This window comes from Schistocerca cancellata, chromosome 2, assembly GCF_023864275.1.
Source record: "Schistocerca cancellata isolate TAMUIC-IGC-003103 chromosome 2, iqSchCanc2.1, whole genome shotgun sequence".
NCBI lineage: Eukaryota > Metazoa > Arthropoda > Insecta > Orthoptera > Acrididae > Schistocerca > Schistocerca cancellata.
In genome coordinates, this window is record NC_064627.1 from 480,705,551 (window position 1) to 480,713,405 (window position 7,855).

A 7,855-nucleotide genomic window follows, 5' to 3' on the forward strand; every position below is an offset into this window, starting at 1 on the left:
CGGCGTAAGAAAACACATGTCGACGTGTCTACGCTGACGTTTCGATTTGTTGACGCGTCTGGTAGCGACTGTCTTTACTTACGGTCCTGTCGTGGGCTACCAACGTTTGCATGAGACCTCGTTCTGCAGACTCTGTTTATCAAGTTGTCCCACACTTTTTGCACCTTGCGGCAATATAATGAAACGAATGTTAATTCTTATCCACAGCACTCTGTGCCAGGTCGAGAAATATTCTCCCTAGGCAATGGTTTGACGATACGGCTGCTTCAACCGTATTTTAATCACCGTTCGGTAGGGGCAGTCAAATGAAAAAGAAACAGATGGAAAAAAGGGAACCTGCCCACATGTTGACAAGGCGGCTTCAATTACACTGCAAAAGATGCACTGGAAAACCCTTACACACCCTTCGTACAATCCAATCTCTCCACATGCGACCGACAGAGGTAGCGCAATGGTTAAATCACTGGACTCGCATTCCCGAGAACGACGGTTCAAACCCGCGTCCGTCCATCCATGTTTAGGTTTCCCGTGGTTTCCCCAAATCGCTCCAGGTAAATGTCAGGATGGTTCCCTTGAAAGAGCATGGCCGATTTCTTTCCCCGTCCTTAACACAATCCGAGCTTATGATCCGTCTCTAATGACGTCGATGACAACGGGACGTTAAACCCAATCTTCCTTCCTTTCCTTCTCCCCATGCGATTTCCATGTTTCTGAGCCCTGAAGAAAGAGATGCGTGGCCGATGATTTGCTTCAGACGAAGAGGGGTGCACGGCCAGGTAAAATCATAAATCTAACAATACAACAAATATAAAGTAGTATAGTAAATACAGGGTGTAAAAAAAAGAATCGCCTGATCTGGCACGTCTATATATCTGAAACTAATAAACATATACAATGAATTTTGTTTTTTTTATGAACGAGAAACTCAAAACGTTTGTTTTCATACCTTGTCATAGGTGTTGAATATGCCCCCCTTGATAAGCACGGCGTATATCCCACACTGCAGCGAGCATGTCTTGAGTTACAGCTTCCACAGCTGCTGTTAAGCGATGCCTTAGTTCATTCATTGTTGTTGGTAACTGAGGCACATAAACAAGAGTCTTTGTCTTTTATAAACCACCCGCCCCCCCCCCCCCCGCCCCCGCCGCCACGAAATAATCACATACAGTCAGGCCCAGTGACCTTGGAGACCAGTAATGTAAGGATGAATCATTTGGTCCAGTGCGACCGATCCAAGGTTCAGTAATCCTTTGATTTAAAAATTCCCGCATTTCCAGGCGCTGCTACCTAACGGGAACCATTTAAACTCGAGAGTTTGCTCTTCCTAACAGTATGTTGTTCACGCACATATCTCAGATAACACAACAGTTATGATTTTTTTTTATAAATCGGGTGATTCATTTTGATATACCCTCTATAATTATAAATATTTTCCATTGGCTGTCTTTTCTCACAGTAGAAATAAAAGTATTAACAGTTGCGACGATTACTTTTGAAATTATAAACCTTTTTTTTCATCTGTCTCTTTTTCATTTGACTGCCTCCTATAGTTGACTAAACCTTTGAAAGAGAGAGCATCTTTGAAGTTAAGACATCTCTAAGGTGCTCACTATAGAGAAGAACAGTATTTAAAACGCTCTGTTTGAATTAAACATTTTCACAGATGCATGATTTTGTCGTTCTGAATTCGGTATTTCCGTTACAGGCTTATTCCTTGTACTTCAAGTATTATCAAAGGCAATAAACCATCAACGGAAACTTGACTGTCACTGTCAGTATGACAGAAAGAAATACTGCCATACGTTTCAATAGATTACTACGAGTCTCATTGATCCCTGGCTTAATCTTAAACATTCGACTGTGGGAAGATAAGGTTCTCATCGCAGTGAAAGCCTTGAGTCTTACTGTTACAACTGATGCCATTTCTTGTTTCGAATTGGCTCACTAAACAGCTTACGTTCATAATGGGAGTTGTGGAAAGAGTGTTCCTGAATTTTTCTTACTCTGAAACAGAGGCCGCTTTTCGGTAGAAGCACCCTTGTGAAACCAGCTTTTATTGTTCATCAGTAGTTCAGTATATTACCTACTTTCATTTCGCAGTCTTCCTCTCCAGAATCTTGTACTGAGAATAGTCTTTCAAGAACAATGGAATGTCATAAGGAGGTCATAAATACCATAACAAATCGCTACCATGTGCTATTATGCTGTTGGAGGTAATCATAGTTCATACTGACGTAACTTCTGCTACAACAAATTAGCACGTTCATTTTGTTTATTTGATGCATGTTAACTTCGAACTCTGATCATTTATTTGGAATTTTATTTTTACGATTACATGATGCAGTGCACAACATATTCTGCAAATAAAGTTTTTGGTTTTTGTGTTTTACGGTTATTTTTTATTTTTGAAAAACATGCCCCTAGTCTGAAATGAGATCCTGCAGCTGCTCAGTAAGCTTTTTATACTTTCATAAGATTTTATGGGCGCAGTTCCTGTGAGATGAAAACATTGGTTCCAGAATAAGTACTGTTGCGTACTGTTCCTTCAATCCGCCGGCTCATTCTGAAGATCGCCAGAAAGCGTGAGGCCGACACATTAGAAGAAGAAGAAGAAATAAAATTTATGTGCCTGCACTCCCGAAATTTAATGGCTCAGTCATTACTCCGTAAAAACATCGAGATGCGCATTACTTACACTTACTTCACTTCTTTAATTTCATATACACTCCTGGAAATTGAAATAAGAACACCGTGAATTCATTGTCCCAGGAAGGGGAAACTTTATTGACACATACCTGGGGTCAGATACATCACATGATCACACTGACAGAACCACAGGCACATAGACACAGGCAACAGAGCATGCACAATGTCGGCACTAGTACAGTGTATATCCACCTTTCGCAGCAATGCAGGCTGCTATTCTCCCATGGAGACGATCGTAGAGATGCTGGATGTAGTCCTGTGGAACGGCTTGCCATGCCATTTCCACCTGGCGCCTCAGTTGGACCAGCGTTCGTGCTGGACGTGCAGACCGCGTGAGACGACGCTTCATCCAGTCCCAAACATGCTCAATGGGGGACAGATCCGGAGATCTTGCTGGCCAGGGTAGTTGACTTACACCTTCTAGAGCACGTTGGGTGGCACGGGATACATGCGGACGTGCATTGTCCTGTTGGAACAGCAAGTTACTTTGCCGGTTTAGGAATGGTAGAACGATGGGTTCGATGACGGTTTGGATGTACCGTGCACTATTCAGTGTCCCATCGACGATCACCAGTGGTGTACGGCCAGTGTAGGAGATCGCTCCCCACACCATGATGCCGGGTGTTGGCCCTGTGTGCCTCGGTCGTATGCAGTCCTGATTGTGGCGCTCACCTGCACGGCGCCAAACACGCATACGACCATCATTGGCACTAAGGCAGAAGCGACTCTCATCGCTGAAGACGACACGTCTCCATTCGTCCCTCCATTCACGCCTGTCGCGACACCACTGGAGGCGGGCTGCACGATGTTGGGGCGTGAGCGGAAGACGGCCTAACGGTGTGCGGGACCGTAGCCCAGCTTCATGGGGACGGTTGCGAATGGTCCTCGCCGATACCCCAGGAGCAACAGTGTCCCCAATTTGCTGGGAAGTGGCGGTGCGGTCCCCTACGGCACTGCGTAGGATCCTACGGTCTTGGCGTGCATCCGTGCGTCGCTGCGGTCCGGTCCCAGGTCGACGGGCACGTGCACCTTCCGCCGACCACTGGCGACAACATCGATGTACTGTGGCGACCTCACGCCCCACGTGTTGAGCAATTCGGCGGTACGTCCACCCGGCCTCCCGCATGCCCACTGTACGCCCTCGTTCAAAGTCCGTCAACTGCACATACGGTTCACGTCCACGCTGTCGCGGCATGCTACAAGTGTTAAAGACTGTGATGGAGCTCCGTATGCCACGGAAAACTGGCTGACACTGACGGCGGCGGTGCACAAATGTTGCGCAGCTAGCGCCATTCGACGGCCAACACCGCGGTTCCTGGTGTGTCCGCTGTGCGGTGCGTGTGATCATTGCTTGTACAGCCCGCTCGCAGTGTCCGGAACAAGTATGGTGGGTCTGACACACCGGTGTCAATGTGTTCTTTTTTCCATTTCCAGGAGTGTACATTTAAATAACGTTTCGCTGTATGATGACTCGTCGTATTCATTATATCGCACAAACAACTGACTCATCATCAACAAGTTGGAGGAAGTAATCATAATGACATGAACCTCATCAGAAGAGCGCTGCAAATTGCTGCAAGGCCGCTAAGCAAGAAACGAGAAAAAGGGTGATGGAAAATTCCTGCTTAACACAACATTTACAGTGAATGCAGTGAATAACTATATACCAGGCTACAAATAGGTGCTGAAAGCAATACTTTCATGGAAACTCTTTTGAGGGATTACTTTGTTTTATGCTGTATTGGGCAATAAATTAACAGAGCTACAGATATCAGGTTTACGATGCCGATACCGTGGGAGGCGTCGAACCCGATAGAGAACTACATGGCTAGCGTCGTATGTATATATACAACGGTTCCCGACAAGGCACACTCCATTTTTTCTGTGAGCCTTGCGATGTCACTCCAGCAGCTGCTGCTGTTGCTTGGATGGGTGGCCGTCTGGGTAAGGAGTAAAAACATTCTTCGAACAACACCGTTTGTCTTCTTTAAGCTATTCGTCAACTAAAATTATTAGCGCTTTTATTGTTTTTGTGGATAAATCTGGTACTTCCGATTGTATCTGAAACACACTAGTATAATATGTACCACAACACCCTTTTTCTTCTTTAAGCTATTCGTCAACTAAAATTATTCGCACTTTTGTTGTTTTTTGTAGATCAATCTGGTACTTCGGATTGTAACACACTACTGTAAACTCGAAAATGTACCGTCAAATAATAGTCCCTTTCACTGACTTTTTTAGTCGTACCGTGCAGTCTGCGCCCTGTATATGATGAGACTCACGGGCTCGTACGGTTCCGGAAAGGTTGTCTTCGATAACAGTTTCATTATCTTGTACAGGCTCGTCTAGCTACATTGTTGTCGTGAAATTGCGTACAGAAGTTGTCGTGTATTATGTCATCTTGGGAGACAGTGTTTCACACAAGTTTTACCTGTTGTCGCAGTTGGCGGATGAATGTAATGCAGATCGCATGGGACGCTTTCCCATCAAGGCTCTGTTTGTGTATGTGTGTGTGTGTGTGTGTGTGTGTGTGTGTGTGTGAGGGGAGTGTCTAACAGAGTTGGCCTGAGGAGCTGACGAAGGGGAACACAAATTGTGCACACGCGTTGTACTGCAGCTAGAGCAAGATCCCCCTAACAAAATAGGAGTGGCCTGGATGACGTCAGACTGTATTGTATGTTGCTCAGCGTTCTCTCAGCTCTGGGTAGTAATATGTAGAGCAGGGTGGGCAACCGATGACCCGCGGACGGCATCCGGCCCGCGATTAGTTTCAATCCGGCCTGCGGATGATATTTTGGATGAGCATGAAATGAATATACTCTCAGAAAAGCGTGTTTTGAGGCGCAATTTGCTGGCGTGACTTGTCGGGAAAGGCGTGCGATTCATATCGATGCACTACCCCATAATCATTAAGGTCGCGGACGCTGTAGTTTTGCCTTCATGCGCTGCTATGGCGTCACGTAACAAGACGGCCCCTAGCTTCAGTAAGCATGTGAATCAGGCCTGAGGTCACCAAACGCTGCCCATGCCTGATTGTAGAGGAATTGTGGCTGCAATTTACGTGAAGATTTGACCAAGCATTGAATTGATCTGTATCAAACAGAAAAGGCCATGATGGGAGGGAAGCTTTACAGTATACAGTCCCTATAGGGACACCCAATTTAACAACGATTACTGCGCAACAGGTGTAAAAAAATCATCGTTCTACAGACACATAGATGAAAACGAAACCCGTTTGGCTGTGGCAGGGCAGTCGGTGAACGGGCACGTGCACCTTCCGCCGACCACTGGCGACAACATCGATGTACTGTGGAGACCTCACGCCCCACGTGTTCAGCAATTCGGCGGTACGTCCACCCGGCCTCCCGCATGCCCACTATACGCCCTCGCTCAAAGTCCGTCAACTGCACATACGGTTCACGTCCACGCTGTCGCGGCATGCTACCAGTGTTAAAGACTGCGATGGAGCTCCGTATACCACGGCAAACTGGCTGACACTGACGGCGGCGGTGCACAAATGCTGCTTAGCTAGCGCCATTCGACGGCCAACACCGCGGTTCCTGGTGTGTCCGCTGTGCCGTGCGTGTGATCATTGCTTGTACAGCCCTCTCGCAGTGTCCTGAGCAAGTATGGGGGGTCTGACACACCGGTGTCAATGTGTTCTTTTTTCCATTTCCAGGAGTGTATTAACACAAACTGTTGCGAACCAGATGCTAACAGTGGGACTACGGGCATACACACATCACGTCTTTTACTCACGCTACAGTATCGACGTGCACGGCACGACTGGTGCAGTCAGAGGATCACTTGGGAGATGGAATGGCGCCCCGTGGTCTTCAGCGATGAAAGCAAAATCTGCCTGCACCCAAGTAATAGTCTTTACACGTTCGACCTGGCTATCACTGACCGTGAGACTCAACCTGCTCTTCCGGATTTGTCTCCAGTCGATCACGTGTGGGATTTGATGGAACATGAAGTGCGACTCGTCAGCTAACAACTCTTACAGAGCTACGTGAACCGGTCGAGCAGGCACGACATAACGTATCTCAGGACAGTATTCGCCCCCTCTGCGATCGACTGGATAGCTGAGTCAGCGTCTGCATTTCTGCCCGTGGATGCAACAGCATGTAATAATAATATGGGTGTTTCAGTATGGGTCGATATCTGATATCTCAGAACCGCTTGTGCTATTGATCTGTAAATATAATCATTTCATGTACTCTGTATGCACTATTGCAATAATAAATCTTGAGTGAATTGGAAACCTCTAAAAAAGAGTAATAATTTTTTTCGGCAGTGAATTCCTTCCACATACAAGAAACTGTAAGCTCTCTGATTACCTAAAATTTTCATAAATGGTATCAGTATGATTGCAATCACCTTTAGTGCTTGTACACTCCTGGAAATGGAAAAAAGAACACATTGACACCGGTGTGTCAGGCCCCCCATACTTGCTCAGGACACTGCGAGAGGGCTGTACAAGCAATGATCACACGCACGGCACAGCGGACACGCCAGGAACCGCGGTGTTGGCCGTCGAATGGCGCTAGCTAAGCAGCATTTGTGCACCGCCGCCGTCAGTGTCAGCCAGTTTGCCGTGGCATACGGAGCTCCATCGCAGTCTTTAACACTGGTAGCATGCCGCGACAGCGTGGACGTGAACCGTATGTGCAGTTGACGGACTTTGAGCGAGGGCGTATAGTGGGCATGCGGGAGGCCGGGTGGACGTACCGCCGAATTGCTGAACACGTGGGGCGTGAGGTCTCCACAGTACATCGATGTTGTCGCCAGTGGTCGGCGGAAGGTGCACGTGCCCGTCGACCTGGGACCGGACCGCAGCGACGCACGGATGCACGCCAAGACCGTAGGATCCTACGCAGTGCCGTAGGGGACCGCACCGCCACTTCCCAGCAAATTGGTATCGGCGAGGACCATTCGCAACCGTCTCCATGAAGCTGGGCTACGGTCCCGCAAACCGTTAGGCCGTCTTCCGCTCACGCCCCAACATCGTGCAGCCCGCCTCCAGTGGTGTCGCGACAGGCGTGAATGGAGGGACGAATGGAGACGTGTCGTCTTCAGCGATGAGAGTCGCTTCTGCCTTGGTGCCAATGATGGTCGTATGCGTGTTTGGCGCCGTGCAGGTGAG